A 19145-nucleotide genomic window follows, 5' to 3' on the forward strand; every position below is an offset into this window, starting at 1 on the left:
TCCCTCCCCCCCAGGAGTCTCCACCGGCCCCTTCCCCACCCTCGCCGGCCACACCCCCCCCCCCCCGCCGGAGCGGCTCCCCGTGCCAGCCACCTCGCCGGAGCAGCCACTGCTACTCCCAGCCACGGTAACTCCTCCTCCTTCTGTTCTATTTTTTTTCTTTTCTTCGTTGCCCTTAGATCTATATTCTATGGTGTAGATTAGAAGCAGGGTAACTTTTCGGTTTAGCTCAGAAAACCGTCGGTTTTATTTCACTTATTCATTAGCCAGCAAGTTTCGGTTAGAACTCGGCCGTTTGCTCCTAGCGTTAGCAGCAAACACCCCCTTAGCCAATCAGAGAGCACCATGTGTACACCCTGTCCGTTAGTTGGATTTTCTTTTTTCTGTTTAATTCCAAAAACAGAAAAGTTCCAATCTTGTTTAGCCCATAGCATTTGATCCATAAGCCCAATAGAGTTGATTATTTTTCCTGTAGCTCACAAATTTCCTGTAGTTTTTAAAAACATATAATTTGTCTATGTTTGAATTTTTCAAATTTGAGTTAGATCAGATTTAGTTTAAACCTTGTTTTGACTATTCCAGGAGATTAAAAATATATTTTAATTTGATTCCTTTTGGTACTGATCACTAGTGATCTTATTTATCGGTGGTAAGAATTTCAGATTTGTTTGATTATTTTAGCTCACGGTTTCACCTCTTTTAGGATTTCGGCTAATTCCTTTTCTATTTTTGTTTTAAAATATTTTCTTTATTATTTCAGAAAGATTATTGTTTTGTTTCTGTTTGTTAAACGGTAGTTTTGCAACAAGTTTTTATTTTATTTTTATTTGTTTTCATGAAATCAATTCTAGTTCCTTAGTAACTTGCAATTGGTTTCTCCACTGTTTCAAATCCCGTTTGGGAATACTTTCAAAAGGTTTTGTGAAAAATACTTTATTTTATGTTAGTTAAATTTATATCTTAGTTCCTTGTTATTATTTTCTGTTAGACAAAAACTATTTAGTGTTTGACGTAGTAGAAGACTCCCTAGTCTTATTTGAAGTTTCTCTTCCTATTCGCTCTCTCTCTTTTGTTTTGATTGTTAGAATGATTGCTAGTATGAGTGCTTATGTGAATGATATGTTTGTTATATAGATTTCATCGGAGAGTGACGAGTAGTCTATCAAGTTATTTCTCGAGAAATTCTTCTTCGTCAACATCAACAGGCAAGTCACTTTTTCATACTATCACCTATGTTTTATGCATCGTAATTCTACCATCCTATGCCCAATTGCATGCTGAGTAGGTACTTGGAAATTTTATTATAGATTGTAGTATCATGTGGTAGGCACACAACAACCCCGATACTTGGCCCCGGGACGAAAAATTTCATATTGCTATGCTTGAGTAGACGGAATTTCGGTTGAGTGCATAACACGAGTGATGCGAGGTTGATTAAATAATCAAGACCGGTTAAGACAAGATTTTCAAGACCTCAGGATGCAATGCAACTCTGGGTGAAGGACGGTTGATCGGCTCCCTGGAGAACCCAGTGGATGACCCGGGATGCTGGAGAGGCCATGACATCCTGCGGAAAGCTTCACCCAGGCTCAAAGAGACGGACGAATATATTCAAGACCCAAGGCTTACCTGCACAGCCACAAGTCATTATGGGCTCTAGCTTGGTTGGACAACGCGGCGACTCTGGACAGGCGGTGCTAGCAGATGTAGAAGAACGGTAGGATTGGATGGGCACCGACAGGGATTCAGAGGGACCCGTTGAAAGGCCATGTTTTGATCATCCGGTCTTCAAACACCATGAAGTGCGAGGACATACACGGAGGCGATCAAATCTTGTGGGGAACGTGTGCAAAACTCTGCAGATTACTCAAACCTAATCGATTAGCCATGTCCACGGTCATGGACAACTTGAGCCAAAGGAACTGAAGTTATCTGAAATTCTCAACACAAATAATAATATTGATGTGGGACTTATTGACAACTCGGGTACGAGAACTGGTTGGCGGAACCATCTCATTAACAACCAACAATGTAGTAACATTTTGCTTTTAGCCCTCTCTTGGTGTAGGAGAAAACTTGCTTTTTCGCTAAAAAACTTATAGCCCCACCTTCCATATATGCATATAGTATAGATGATTACTTTTCACCCCTCTCTTATGTGACTTGCCGGCATATTCAATATGCTGACCTACACGGCTGCAACGTCTTATGTTGCAGATATTTTTCTTCGACGAGTAAGAGTACGATTCAGGGTTACGGTCTACACTCAACTTGCCGTTGGTGTTTATTGGGAATCCACTCCCTTGACCACTTCCGCTGAAATAATTAAGGTATATATCAGTTTTAGGCTATTTACATGTGATTGCACTTTGATATATACATTGATGTACTTTGTGTGCCAGCATACTGATCCAGGGATGGCACAGAAACACAGAGGCTTGACTCGTCTTGAGTCGGGTCGCTACAGTACCTGAACATGAAAAGGGACAGATCCTACAGAAGTGTCACTCCGAGGCCTACGGAGGACACCATGCGGGAGATAGAACTGCACACAAGGTATTGGAATCAGGTTTCTATTGGCCCGCTCTCTTCAAGGATGCCCGTAAGTTTGTCTTGTCTTGTGACGAATATCAAAGAATAGGTAATATTAGGAAACGTCAGGAAATGCCTATGAACTATTCACTTGTCATTGAACCATTTGATGTCTGGGGCTTTGATTATATGGGACCTTTCCAAAATCCAACGGGTATACGCATATCTTAGTTGCTGTTGATTACGTCACTAAGTTGGTAGAAGCTATCCCCACTAGTATTGCTGATCACAACACCTCTATCAGGATGCTGAAAGAAGTTATCTTCCCTATATTTGGAGTCCCTATATATCTAATGACCGACGGTGGTTCACACTTCATTCATGGTGCTTTCTGTAAGACGCTTGCTAAGTACGATGTCAATCATAGAATTGCGTCTCCCTATCACCCTCAGTCCAGTGGTCAAGTAGACCTAAGTAATAGAGAGATTAAACTAATTCTGCAAAATACTGTCAATAGGTCTAGGAAGAATTGGTTTAAGAAGCTTGATGATGCACTGTGGGCTTATAGGACTGCCTATAAAAATCCCATTGGCATGTCTCCATAAAAAATGGTGTACGGTAAAGAATGTCACTTACCTCTTGAGCTAGAGCATAAAGCTTATTGGGCAATCAAAGAGCTCAACTTCGATTTCAAACTTGCCGGTGAGAAGAGGTTATTTGATATTAGATCGCTTGATGAGTGGAGAACTCAGGTGAAAGGACGTGGATGTCGCCTAGAGGGGGGGTGAATAGGCGCTTTAAAATAATTAAGGTTTAGGCTTGAACAAATGCGGAATAAAACTAACGTTTAATATGTCAAGCACAAAACCTACAAACAACTAGGCTCACCTATGTGCACCAACAACTTATGCTAAGCAAGATAAACAACTAAGTGATAGCAAGATATATTACAATAAACAATATGTCTATCACAAAGTAAAGTGCATAAGTAAAGGGTTCGGGTAAGAGATAACCGAGGCACGGGGAGACGATGATGTATCCCGAAGTTCACACCCTTGCGGATGCTAATCTCCGTTAGAGCGGTGTGGAGGCACAATGCTCCCCAAGATGCCACTAAGGCCACCGTGATCTCCTCATGCCCTCGCACAATGCAAGATGTCGTGATTCCACTAAGGGACCCTTGAGGGCGGTCACCGAACCCGTACAAATGGCAAACCTTGGGGGCGGTCACCGAACCCGTACACGTGGCAACCCTTTGGGGCGGTTACCGGTACCCGTAGAAATTGCTCGGGGCTATCTCCACAACCTAATTGGAGGCCCCGACGCTTGCCCGGAGCTTCACACCACAATGATTGAGCTCCGAGACTCCACCAAGCTTCTAGGACGCCAAAGCATCCACGAAGAACAATATCTAGGGTACTAAGTACCAAAGGTAGTAAGCTTCTCAACTTCTCACTTCCACGTATCACCGTGGAGAACTCAAACCGATGCAACCAATGCATTGGCAAGAACACACCAAGTGGTCAAGTCCCTCACACTCAAATCCCTCCACAACAACGAAAGCTATGGAGAAATATGAGAGGAAGAACAAGGAGCTCACAAAGAACTCCAAGATCAAGATCCAAGGGGTTCTCCTCACATAGAGGAGAAAGTGATTGGTGGAGATGTGGATCTAGATCTCCTCTCTCTTTTCCCTCAAGAACAAGCAAGAATCATTGGAGGGATTGAGAGTAAGCAAGCTCTAAGAATGTCAACAATGGAGGTAGAACAAGAGCTCAACGGATGGATAAAGCCAAAGGGGAAGAAGACCCCCTTTATATAGTGGGGGAAGGAATCAGACCGTTACCCCCACTCTCTCCCCGAGCTCCAGCGGTACTACCGCTGGCTGCAGCGATACTACCGCTGGCACTCCAGCGGTACTACTGCTGACCAGGGGCGGTACTACCTCCAGCTAGCGGTACTACCGCCGGCTGCAGCGGTACTACCGCTGGTACTCTAGCGGTAGTACCGCTCGCCCCAGCGGTACTACCGCTGGGCCCCTGGTAGTGCAAAGGCACTACCACCGCCAAGAACGTCTTCGCAAAAACGTCCGTCCACAAACAACCGCGAGGCAGGCGGTACTAAGCTCCTGGAGCGGTACTACCGCTGATCAGGGGCGGTACTACCGCCAGCCAGTGTTACTACCGCTAGGGCCAGCGGTACTACCGCCAACTCTAGCGGTACTACCGCTAGGTCCAGCGGTACTACCGCTCGCCACTGAAACAGCCATAACTTTCGCATACGAGCTCCGAATCGAGCAAACCCAAGCTTGTTGGAAATCTTAAGACCATGCAGATATGAAAATGCCAATGATATAGAGATGTGAGATATCTATGAATGAAGAACCGGCGAAAACTCCAACATCGAAAACATCATAGTAGATGCATATGGACTCCGTTTTCGATGAACTCGAGCTTGTCACGAAGATGACCATAAGCTCTAAAAATCAGAAAGAGAAACACCAAACAAGAACCAAGAAGTATGATGCAAGGATGCAAATCGTTTGAGCTCTCAACGAACGATACGATCAAGCTACTCACTTGAGAGCCCCCCTTGATAGTACAGCAATCTATCCTAACCAGAAAACCTATCAAGGGCAAACCTATACATTGCACCTCGTCCTCTTGAGCTAGATGATGATAATCTTGGCTTCCTCAAGATGGACCACCTTTCTTGATTGTGTTGGCTTGATGAAGACTAGTTGATTGCTCCCCCATACTCACTATGGGTGAGCCACTCTTCAGCATATCTTCACAAGTCCATTGCCACCACAATGGACATCAAGCTTCAAGCATGATATCTTCGCGCTGATCCACTTGAACTTGCACATCGCAATCTTGATGACAATCACAACTTGACGTCATACTTCGTGGGTTGTATGAGATCTTCTCTTTGACGCAAGCCCATGGAAACACACCTAACCCCCACATAGAACTCTCACGAAGACCATGGGTTAGTACACAAACACGTAATGGACAATGCTTACCATACCATGGGATCACTTGATCCCTCTCGGTACATCTTGTATGCTTTGTGTGTTGATCATCTTGATTTACTCTTTGTCTGAGATCTTGATCAACCATTGATGATGATCACAACTTGACGTCATACTCCATGGGTTGTATGAGATCTTCCCTTTGACGCAAGCCCATGGAAACACTCCTAACCCCCACGTAGAACTCTCACGAAGACCATGGGTTAGTACACAAACACGTAATGGACAATGCTTACCATACCATGGGATCACTTGATCCCTCTCGGTACATCTTGTATGCTTTGTGTGTTGATCATCTTGATTTACTCTTTGTCTGAGATCTTGATCAACCATGTGTCTCTATGACCATTCTTTGGATAATACCTTGAATACCATCTTGGTCATCATATAAACTCCTTGAACCCAACAGATGGACTTCAAGAAGTGCCTATGGACAAATCCTATAAATGTAACTTAAGGCAACCATTAGTCCATAGGAATTGTCATTAATTACCAAAACCACATATGGAGATATATGCTCTAACATCAGGCATATGAGAATGCCAAGTTGTTCAAAGAGAAGGTTAAGAGGTGGCATGATAAGAGGATACAAAAGCGTGAGTTCACTGTAGGTGATTATGTCTTGCTATATAACTCTCGTTTAAGATTCTTTGCAGGAAAGCTTCTCTCTAAATGGGAAGGTCCATATGTTGTTGAGGAAGTATATCATTTCGGTGCTATCAAGATCAACAACACGGAAGCTACTTGTCCGAGAGTGGTAAATGGGCAGAGAATCAAGCATTATATATCATGTACTCCCATAAATGTTGAAAGCAATATCATCAATACCATAACTCCGGAAGAATACCCGAGGGATATTTATCAGCCTGTTTCAGACTCCGAAAACGAACAGGTATGTGATTCGGTAAGAAAACAGAGTCCAAAACTTTTCCAGTAGGAAATTTTCTCCGTTCTGGAATATTTGGAAAAATACAAAAAATGGAAGTAGTCCGGAAAGTGTGCGAGGAGGCGACAAGTTGGCACGGCGTAGGCCCACCCCCTGGTCGCGCCGTCAGGGCTTGTGGCCACCTCGTGCGCCTCCCGGACTCCGTTTTCGTGCAGGGTACTCCTTCTGGTCTGGAAAAAATCATTATATATACTACCGTTTGGTGTAACCGCTCCATCACGCAGATTCCCTCTGTTTTTTGTTTTGAGCCTGCTTTTTGCCACAGATCTAGGTCAAGATGTCGTCCCAGGAATCTGTGGGGGAGAACAACCTCCGTCAAGTCTATGGAGAAGTACATGCTGATCTGAAAAGGATGGAGGTCATGGAGGCTAAGGAAAGGCTACCTAAAGAAACCAAGGGCAAAGCTAAGGAGAAGGATCAGGCATGGGACGAAGTGCAATCTGTGCTCAACAAGGAAGAAGTTGAATAAGTGGATTTCCTCCAACCCTACCTCCACGTACTGTCTCCATCTTTGATTGAACTCCTGAGGTTTTGTGAAACAACTCGTGCTCGCAATACTGGTCTGACTCGTGAAGTTGTTTTGCTTGAAAAACATATCGCAGATCTCCAAGGTATAAATCAAAGATTAATGGCCCTCTTGGAGTCAAAGATTGCAACAACTCCACCATCACCACCAAAGGAAGACAACTGAGCATTGGTATGGGAAATCCCCTTGGCTTGTGCCAAGCTTGGGGGAGTTGCCCCGGTATCGTATGACTAGCACATCTTTTGCCTTTACCTTTGTTTTAGTTTTCCTTTTCAGTTTTCTCTTTCTCTAGTAGATTAAAAGTCTTAGTGTTTTAGTCTTGAGCTTTGCTTTGTGTCACCCCCGATGTATTTTAGCTCGTGAGCCATATAATAAAGAGTGTCTTAGTTGAAGTGCTTTGCCTCTTGCCATGATCAAAAGAGTGAGAATAGAACAAATGCATGAAACATCATGTAATGATCGTATGGGAAGTGATGGCTTCACATAAAAAAAGAATGAGGACTGAAACTTGTTGAGGGTAGGCGACGTAGACCTTGGTCATTGTTGCAATTAATAGGAAGTGATAAAGAAGGAGAGGTTCACATATAAATATATCATCTTTGACACCATCTATGATTGTGAACACTCACTAAACTATTGCATGCCTAGAAGTAGATGTTGGACAAGGAAGACAACATAATGAATTGTGTTTGCTTGGCTCCGAACAATGTTATATGATTAGAGATCCCTTAGCATGTGACGATTGCTTCCACCTCATACTAGCCAAAACTCCCGCACCAAGTAGAGATACTACTTGTGCATCCATAAACCTTAAACCAGTTTTGCCATGAGTGTCCACCATACCTACCTATGGAATGAATAAGATCCCTCAAGTAAGTTGTCATCGGTGCAAGCAATAAAAATTGCTCTCTAATATGTATGATCTATTAGTGTGTGGAAAATAATCTTTATACAAACCTGTGATGAGGAAGACATAAAAGCGACAGCTGCATAATAAAGTTCTTTGTCACAGGAGGCAATATAATGTGACGTTCCTCCGCACTAAGAGGACACGCTTCCAAACCTCAAAAGCGCATGGCAACCTCTGCTTCCCTCTGCGAAGGGCCTATCTTGTACCTTTACTTTTTTCCCTTGAAAGAGTCATGGTGATCTTCACCAATTCCTTATTTCGCCTTTATCTTGGCTAACGTCATATGTTTGGGAAAGATCTATATTCATATGTCAACTTGGAGGTAGGCATTCATGAATAATTATTGTTAACATTACCCTTGAGGTAAGCAGTTGGGAGGCAAAACTATAAGCCCCTATCTTTCTGTGTGTCGAGCTGAAACTTTGATCTCATGAGTACCACGTGAGTTGTAGCAATTGTAGAGAACGAAAGAATGATTGAGTATGTGGATTTGCTTTACAAGCTCTTATTTGACTCTTTCTGATGTTGTGATAAATTGCAATTGCTTCAATGACTAAAGGCTATCGGTTGTTACTTCTCGGTAAGGTTCTTGATCCATGCTTTACTTTGTGAAGGAATTATCACTTTAGCATGAGAGATTATATGTTGGTATTGCTGTTCAGATCATGATCACGATGCATGCATGTTCGTATCTTGTTTTGTCGACACCTATCTCCCTAAACATGTGGACATATCTATTGATCTAGGCTTTCGCTTGAGGACAAGCGAGGTCTATGCTTGGGGGAGTTGATACGTCCATTTTGCATCATGTTTTCATGCTAATATTTATCGCTTCTTGGGCTGTTATTTCACTTCACGGTACAATTCTTATGCTTTTCTCTCTTATTTTGCAAGGTTTACATGAAGAGGGAGAATGCTGGCAACTTGAATACCGGCCTGAAAGTGGAGCAAAGTTGAGATACCTATTCTGCGGAACTCCAAATGCCCTAAAAATCAACGAGGATTTTTTTTCCGGATTTATCAAAATTACTGGGCTGAAGAAGTGCCTGAGGGGGGCGTGCAGGTGGCCACAAGACTACAAAGCGCGGCTACCCCCCCCCCCTAGGCCGCGCCATGAGGGCTTGTGGGCAGCCTGCTGGCCCACTTGCCCCCCTCTTTTGCTATATGAAGGGTTCCGTCCAGGAAAAAATCAGGGAGGAGCTTTTTCGTGGATTCGCCGCCGCCACGAGTCGAAACTCGAGCAGAACCAATCTAGAGGTCCTGCAGGACGATCCTACCGGGTATACTTCCCTCCCGGAGGGGGAAATCGTCGCCATCGTCATCACCAACACTCCTCTCATCGGAGGGGACTCGTACCCATCAACATCGTCATCAGCACCATCTCATCTCCAAACCCTAGTTCATCCCTTGTAACCAATCTCCGTCTCGCGACTCCGATTGGTACTTGTAAGGTTGCTAGTAGTGTTGATTATTCTTTGTAGTTGATGCTAGTTGGATTACTTTGTGGAAGAGTTTATGTTCAGATCCTTGATGCTACTCATTACCTCTCTGGTCATGAATACGATTATGCTTTGTGAGTAGTTACTTTTGTTCCCGAGGACATGGGATAAGTCATGCGAATATTAGTCATGTGAATTTGATATTCGTTCGGTAATTTGATATGTTGTATGTTGTTTTTCCTCTAGTGGTGTTATGTGAACGTCGACTACATAACAATTCACCATTATTTGGGCCTAGAGGAAGGCATTCGGAAGTAGTAAGTAGATGATGGGTTGCTAGAGTGACAGAAGCTTAAACCCTAGTTTATGTGTTGCTTCGTAAGGGGCTGATTTGGATCCACTAGTTTAATGCTATGGTTAGACTTTGTCTTAATTCTTCTTTCGTAGTTGCAGATGCTTGCGAGAGGGGTTAATCATAAGCGGGATGCTTGTCCAAGTAAGGGCAGTACCCAAGCGCCGGTCCACCCACATATCAAACTATCAAAGTAACGAACGCGAATCATATGAACATGATGAAACTAGCATGACAGAAATTCCGTGTGTCCTCGGGAGCGTTTTTCCTCCTATAAGACTTTGTCCAGGCTTGTCCCTTGCTACAAAAGGGATTGGGCCACCTTGCTGCACCGTTGCTACTTTTGTTACTTGTTGCTTCCTATGAATCATCTCACTACACAATCACTTGTTACCGATAATTTCAGTGCATGCAGATATTTCCTTGCTGAAAACCACTTGTCAGATCCATCTGCTCCTCGTTGGGTTCAACACTCTTACTTATAGAAAGGACTATGATTGATCCCCTATACTTGTGGGTCATCAATGGGTTGGATGAGATCTATCGTGTAATCGAGTTAGTTTTGATGGGGTTTGATCCCTAGTATCCACTATGTTCTAAGATTGATGTTGCTACTACTTTGCTATGCTTTATGCTTGTCACTAGGGCCCGAGTGCCACGATTTCAGATCTGAACCTATTATGTTTTCATCAATATATGTGTGTTCTTGATCCTATCTTGCAAGTTGTAGTCTCCTACTATGTGTTATGACCCGGCAACCCCGGAGTGACAATAGCCGGAACCACTCCCGGAGATGACCATAGTATGAGGAGTTCATGTATTCACTATGTGCTAATGCTTTGTTCCGGTTCTCTATTAAAAGGAGACCTTAATATCCATTAGTTTCCATTAGGACCCCGCTGCCACGGGAGGGATGGACAAAAGATGTCATGCAACTTCTTTTCCATAAGCACGTATGACTAAATACGGAATACATGCCTACATTACACTGACGAACTGGAGCTAGTTACATATCACCCTATGTTATAACTGTTACATGATGAATGTCATCCGACATAATTATCCATCACCGATCCAATGCCTACGAGCTTTTCCTATACTGGTCCTTGCTAAGTTACTTTACCGTTACTGTTGTCACTACTGCTACTGTTACCGCTGCTACCGTTACTATCACACTACTTTGCTACTAAAACTTTACTGCAGATACTAAGTCTTTCAGGTGTGGTTGAATCGACAACTCAACTGCTAATACTCGAGAATATTCTTTGGCTCCCCTTGTGTCGAATCAATAAATTTGGGTTGAATACTCTAGCCTCGAAAATTGTTGCGATCCCCTATACTTGTGGGTTATGAAGACCTTTTTCTGGCGCCGTTGCCGGGGAACATAGCTCTGTTTTCTGAGTCACTTGGGATTTACGTCTGTTGATCACTATGAGGAATCCGAGAGAGCCAAAAACTAAAGTCTTGCCCTCAACTACGAGGACAGGTAAGGAACTGCCATCTAGCTCTGCACTTGATTCACCGTCAGTTATGAGTAAATTTGAGACACCACCACCTATTGGTAATTCTGATATGTCGCATGTGCTTGATGATGGTACTTCTGCTATCCATGATGCTTTGCTTGATAATGATTTGCCACTGGGTGAATTTATTGATGCACAAATTGCTAGAGTTACTGTTGAATGTGATGATACTTCTGAAACTGATGAAATTATTGAATTGGAACCTACTGTTTCACCTGTTAGACCTAGCTCTCCTAGATATGAATTGCCTGATATACCTAAGGGTTATGTTATGGAGGGAGAGGTAGATGAAGACTTTCTTGCTTGTAAGGATAGCTATGATCTTGAGAATTTATTACGCAAGTGGATAGAAAAATCTCTGAATGATAGATTGAAATATGATCCTAAGTTTGCTACTACACCCATCTTTGTTACTCATAAGGATTATGAATTCTCTGTCGATCCTGAGTTAATCACTTTGGTTGAATCTGATCCTTTTCATGGTTATGAATCTAAAACGGTTGTAGCACATCTTACTAAACTGAATGATATAGCCACCCTATTCACGAATGAGGAAAAAATTCGCCATTACTATATCCTTAAGTTGTTTCCTTTCTCACTAAAGGGTGATGCTAAAACTTGGTTTACTTCTCTTTCTCCTGGTTGTGTGCGTAGTCCCCAGGATATGATATACTACTTCTTTGAGAAATATTTTCCTACCCATAAGAAACAAGTTGCCTTGCAGGATATATATAACTTTGTGCAAGTTGATGAAGAGAGTCTCCCACAAGCTTTGGGGAGGCTTGTCCAGTTACTTAATGCTTTGCCTGATCACCCTCTTGAGAAAAATGAAATACTTGATATCTTTTATAATGGACTAACCGATGCTTCTAGGGACCACCTAGATAGTTGTGCTGGTTGTGTTTTCAGGGAAAGAACTGTGGAACAAGCTGAAATTCTATTGAATAATATCTTGAACAATGATAATGCTTGGACTATTCCCGAACCACCTCCGAAGCCAACTCCGAAGAAAAGAGGTATTCTATTCCTGAGTCATGAAGATATGCAAGAAGCCAAGAAATCTATGCAAGAGAAAGGTATTAAATCTAAAGATGTTAAGAATCTACCACCTATTGAAGAAATACATGGTCTTGATAACCCGACACAGGTAGTAGAAGTAAATTATCTTTGTAGATTCAATGAGAGTGATATTTCTTATGATAAACCTGCTAGCTTATGCTTAGATGAATTTGATAACTTTGTTGTCAAACAAAAAAGTTTTAATGATCATGTTAGCAGAAAATGGAAACAAAATGCTCGTATGATTAATCATATAAGTGCTTGTGTGGATAGAAATGTCAATGATCTTAAGGTTTTGGGTAAACATGCTTCTATGGTCACTACTCAAGTAGAACAAGTACTTAAGGCTCAAAATGACTTGTTTAATGAGTTGAATGACAATTCTGTTAGAGTTGTCACTAGAGGTGGTACAATGACTTAGGAACCTTTGTATCCTGAGTGACATCCTAAGAGAATTGAACAAGATTCTCAAGGAGTTAACACTGATGCACCTAGTCATCCAGGATATGAACTTGCATGCTAGCAAACCTGCTGCTGTTACACTCGAGAATCCAAATGATGTCTCTATTTTTGATGCTGAAACATAATCTGGTGATGAACATGAGCCTAGTGATAATATTGATAATGGTGTTCATGTTGATGCTCAACCTAGTAATGATAAGGATGTGGAGATTGAACCTCATCTTGGTAACCCACAACCTAATAACAAGAGATATGATAAGAACAATTTTATTGCTAGGAATCATGGTAAAGAAAGAGAACCATGGGTTTAGAAACCCATGCCCTTTCGTCCCAAACAATTCAAGAAAAAGGATGATGAGGATTTTGAGCGTTTTGTTGAAATGATTAGACCTGTCTTTTTGCAAATGTGTTTGACTGATATGCTTAAAATGTCTCCTTATGCTAAGTACATGAAAGATATTGTGACTAATAAAAGGAAGATACCTGAGGTTGAGATTTCCACCATTCTCGCTAATTACACCTTCAAGGGTAGGACTCCTAAGAAACTAGGTGATCCCGGAGTGCCCACTATACCTTGCTCCATTAAAGTAAATTATGTTAGAACTGCTTTATGCGATCTTGGAGCCAGTGTTAGTGTTATGCCTCTATATTTATATCGTAGACTTGAATTGGATAAGTTGACACCTACTAAAATGTCTTTGCAAATGGCCGAGAAATCAACTGCTTTTCCTATCGGCATTTGTGAGGATGTGCCTGTCGTGGTTGCTAACGTTACTATCTTAACGGACTTTGTTATTCTGGATATTCCCGAGGATGATGCCATGGAGGTCATCTTGGAAGACCCTTTTTAAACACTGCAGGGGCTGTTATTGATTGCAACAAAGTCAACGTCACTTTCCATGTCAATGGTAATGAGCACACGGTTCACTTTCCGAAGAAACAATATCGAGTTCATTGCATCAATGCTATTGAAAAATCTCCATCAATTTTTATTGGAAGCTTTGAATGCCCTATACCTACTGTCAAGATAAAGTATGATTTACTTGTTGGGGATATGCACATCCCTGTTGAGGTAACCTAGTGATTATTCAAAAATTCTCCGGTTTTATGTGATTCAAAAAAAGTTTGTCAAGGAGACTTGATCAACCTCATTGACGGATTTCTTTTGATGACCATGAGATGGATGAATTTAGGAGTCACAACCTTCTGTTCCCAACTTTTACTTTCTGTTGTTTAGAAGAAAAATAATAACTTTCGCTTTATTTTCCTGCTTTCCGCGTTTTCCGTTCAAGAGAAAAGTGACCCGAAAATAAAAGTTCTCCAAATGCCTTGAAATTCAAGAATGATTTTTCTGTAATATTTGAAAATTTCTGAGATAGAAAGCTAGTCAGGGGGATGCACCAGTGGGCCACAAGCCCAGGAGGCACGCCCACCCCCCTGGGCGCGCCTGGCAGGCTTGTGGGTCCCACGTGCCCCCCTCCACTTATTCCAGCTCCCATCTCCTTTGTCTACCTCCACAAAAAATCATTCCACAGCTCAAACCAGTGTTCTTACTCTTTGTGCTGCATTTTTCGATCTCCTTGTGCAAAGCCCCATTCACCAAACTGTTTTGGGGAATTGTTCCTTGGTATGTGACTCCTCCATTGGTCAAATTAGTTTTTGTTCTAGTGCTTTATTCGTTGCATATTTTTGCTGCCTTGGTGACCCTGTTCTTGAGCTTTGCATGTTAATTTTAGTTGGTCCCAAGTAGTTTTGATGCATGATATGGCCCCTAGGCACTCGTAGGAGTAGTTTCTATGAGTTTTGTTGAGCCTTGTTCACTTTTCTTTTGAGTCACTAAAAATTTCAGAAAAAGAAGATGTTCAGGAAAAACTATCATGGTGGTTCCTCAAGAAAAAGGGGTCCCCGTCTCGTGATTCGGGAGCCCGATCCTTATCAGCCGAGGAACGCACACGTGCAACCATGTGAATGGCCTTCCGATGAATTCATGATTGATGCAGGTTTCAAGGACGATTTTGATACATTTGTTCACAACGCCGGGCTCGAAGAATTCATGTCCAATAAATGTGAACAGTATACTACACTCAGTGCCTCTTTTGTTCGTAGATTCAAATTTTCAGTTGGCCGTGACACATCCATACTGTTTGATGTTTATGACAAATCGTATACCATGGATTTAGAGGATGTTAATAGAATTTGCAAGATACCTGATTGCGGTAGTCCCAATGACCCTCCTAAATCTTTGGTTATAGATTTTATTTCTAGTATAACTATTGGAGAAACTAGAGATATTACGCAGGCTACCATGGGGAGCATTCATTTTCCTGCCTTACATTGTTTTGCCCTCTTCATAGGTAGATGCATTAACAACAAGCATCAGCATAGTCACCTGTGCGCACCTGACCTTAGTATTCTTAAGAGCGCAGTAACGAGTGATAGAAGTTTCAACATGGGAGCTATAATTCCAAGGAGGCTAAATAATAATGCTAATGAAGGGGATTTCTTTGGTGGGATCTATGCCACTCGCATAGCAAAATTTCTTTGAATACACATTCGCACAAGAGATCCTCCGCTCCGTACAGCTTTCCTTGATCGCATCGCTATGATACGTTATCAGTTCCTTGAGAAGGATAATTAATCCCTCCTATACCGGTTAATATTAAACCGACAGCGTGTTTTTCATATTACCCTTCCTGCTCCAGCCTTCTTTGACTTTCAGAGAAAACGAAGATATTACATAACCAAAGGAGAGGTAGAGGAGTATGAGAGGGAGGCGAAGGTTGCTCGCCTCCGTGAGGCAGCTATTCAGGCGTTAGCTGCCGCGTTCCCGTACAACCCCCATTATGATTTTGGATATCGCCCGGACCAGCCGTGGGAGTAGACCAACTTAGGCCAAAAGCCTAAACTTGGGGGAGTACGTGTTTCTCACCGACTTTATATTCATGCTCACACATTCACTTTGATAGTCGGTCTTCACACTTTGCCATTGTATCATCCATGCTAGTTTATTTCTTTTTCTCGCTTTCTTCTCGTGTGTTTGTTTAAATTTGATAAAAACAAAAAAAATAGTTGTAAGTTTACTTTCCAGCTTGCTTAGTGGTAATTAAAAGAAAACCCAAAAACATTTCTCGTTCTTATTTTGCTTGTTGGGAGCTTTTCCGTGTAAATAGTTTTCTTTTTCTTTGGGTCAAGGTAGAAGACCATGATTAAAATGTTTAGTGGCTCTCATATGCATAATTGTTTATCCGTCAGAGAGCCTGTATTACTTTGTCTTCTCCTCTGAGATTGCTTGCAGGTTCCAGCTTAGTCCAATGCACGAACACTCTCGTTATTATTCACATCATTCGGTCGTGCAAGTGAAAGGAAATAATGACGATATATGATAAAGTGACTGAGCCTGGAAAAGCTGGTATGAGCTCGACCTATTTTGTTTTTGTAAATATGACCAGCTCATCGTTCCTAATTCAGCATTGTTATGAGATAAACATGTTTGCAATGACAACTTAGAGATCATAGTTTCTGATGCCATGCTTAATCAGCTAGGACCTTATAATGGTTTGTCTTGGATGCCAACATGAATTTCAAGATCATTATGATGTAGTATGATAGGATGGTATCCTCCTTTGGATGATACAAGTGGCTTGACTTGGCACATGTTCATGCATGTAGTTGAAACAAAATCAACATAGCCTCTATGATATTCATGTTTGTCGTGATTTGTATCCTACTCATGCTTGCACTCAACATTGGTTAATTTCAATGCATATTAATGACTGTTGTCGCTCTCTAGTTGGTCGCTTCCCAGTCTTTTGCTAGCCTTCACTCGTACTAAGCGGGAATACTGCTTGTGCATCCACTTCCATAAACCCAAAGTTGTTCCATATGCGTCCACCATACCTACCTATATGCCGTATCTAACTGTCGCTCCAAGTAAATTTGCATGTGCCACTCTCTAAACCTTCAAATAATAATCTGTTCTGTATGCCCGAACCGCTCATGTGGTGACCAGGGGCGGTCAGTATCTTCCATGCTAGGCGTGTTATCCTCGATACGTGTTTATTCACTATCACTCACGAGAAAGGGGTCGGTAATAGGAATGCCCAGTTCCATGCTCAAATAAAAATATAATTGCAAACAAAACTCCCCCTGGATTGTTGTTGGTATAGACGGCACCCGAGGATTCGGCTAGTCGTGGAGTGTGATTGATCGGTGGTGGGGGAGTCAAAACTTTACTTTTCTGTTTGGTAACCGCCTATAATATGTGTAGCATGGAATATGGTGAAAACTCTTGGTCATCGCGTTGACAATGAAAGCATGCCACCCAAAATTATTTATCTCTGTTTTAAAAAGCTTGAGCTCTGGCACCTCTGCAAATCAATGCTTCCCTCTGCGAAGAGCATATCTATTTATGTTTCTGTTGAGTCATCCTCTTCTTGTTAAAAAGCACCAGTTAAAGAGAACCTCCGTCATTTTTATGCTTTGCTATTAATTGATATTGAGTATGACTGTGACTGGATTTTCTTTGCCATGAATTACAATGTTCAGTCAGCCCTTGGTCTTTGAAGGTGCTCTACATTTATGTTTTGCCGTCTCAGAAAGGACTAGCGAGATACCATCTGTTCATATTGTATTATGATAGTTTTGATTGAAGTGTTGACGTTTGAAACTTATTATTATTGCTCGCTAGTTGATTGTGCCATTGATATGAGTACATCATGAGATCTAAATAATATTGCTTATGTGGTTAGCTTATGATCTATCTAAAAATCCGAATATGAGTTTGACATAATTACTACAACAAGGTCAAACAGAGTTCGTAAAAGTTTTTCTTTTGTCTCTTTCAGTTTGTCAACTGAACTGCTTGAGGATAAGCAAGGCATTAAGCTTGGGGGAGTTGAGACGTCTCCATCGTATCTACTTTTCCAAACTCTTTTGCCCTTGTTTTGGATTCTAATTTGCATGATTTGAATGGAACTAACTCGGACTAACGTTGTTTTTAGCAGAATTGCCATGGTGTTGTTTTTGTGCAGAAATAAAAGTTCTCGGATAGACCTGGAAACTTACGAGGATTTTTTGTGGAATATATAAAAAATACTGGGGCAAGAATTACCTGAAGACATGGAGCTAGGATCCCACAAGCCCAGGAGGCGCCCCCCCTAGGGTGTGCCTGGCAGGCTTGTGGGGCCCACGTAGCTCCGCAGCCTCCAACTTCAACTCTATAAAGTCTCTCTCACCTAGGAAAAATTAAGAGAGAAGAGTTCATCGCGTTTCACGACACGGAGTCGCCGCCACCACTTGTTCTTCCTCGGGAAGGCAGATCAGGAGTCCGTTCTCGGCTCCGGAGAAGGGAAATCAACGTTGTCGTCATCACCAACCATACTTCATCGCCAATTCCATGATGCTCTTCATCGTTCATGAGTAATCTCATCATAGGCTTGCTGGACGGTGATGGGTTGAATGAGATCTATCATGTAATCGAGTTAGTTTTGATGGGGTTTGATCCCTAGTATCCACTATGTTCTAAGATTGATGTTGCTACTACTTTGCTATGCTTAATGCTTGTCACTAGGGCCCGAGTGCCATGATTTCAGATCTGAACCTATTATGTTTTCATCAATATATGTGTGTTCTTGATCCTATCTTGCATGTTGTAGTCACCTACTATGTGTTATGACCCGACAACCCCGGAGTGACAATAGCCGGAACCACTCCCGGAGATGACCATAGTATGAGGAGTTCATGTATTCACTATGTGCTAATGCTTTGTTCCAGTTCTCTACTAAAGTAGACCTTAATATCCCTTAGTTTCCATTAGGACCCCGCTGCCACGGGAGGGATGGACAAAAGATGTCATGCAAGTTCTTTTCCATAAGCACGTATGAGTAAATACGGAATACATGCCTACATTACATTGACGAACTGGAGCTAGTTACATATCACCCTATGTTATAACTGTTACATGATGAATGTCATGTGACATAATTATCCATCACCTATCCAATGCCTACGAGCTTTTCCTATACTGGTCCTTGCTAAGTTACTTTACCACTACTTCTACTGTTACCGCTGCTACCGTTACTATCACACTACTTTGCTACTAAAACTTTGTTGCAGATACTAAGTCTTTCAAGTGAGGTTTAATTGACAACTCAACTGCTAATACTCGAGAATATTCTTTGGATCCCCTTGTGTCGACTCAATAAATTTGGGTTGAATACTCTACCCTCGAAAACTGTTGCGATCCCCTATACTTGTGGGTTATCACCTAGTACTACTATGGTTAAGGATCTCTTGCTAAACAATATTGATGGGCATTTTATTTATTTTTGTAATGAAACTGCTAGAATTGCCAAACCTGATAC

Source organism: Hordeum vulgare, chromosome 6H (genome assembly GCF_904849725.1).
Source record: "Hordeum vulgare subsp. vulgare chromosome 6H, MorexV3_pseudomolecules_assembly, whole genome shotgun sequence".
Lineage (NCBI taxonomy): Eukaryota > Viridiplantae > Streptophyta > Magnoliopsida > Poales > Poaceae > Hordeum > Hordeum vulgare.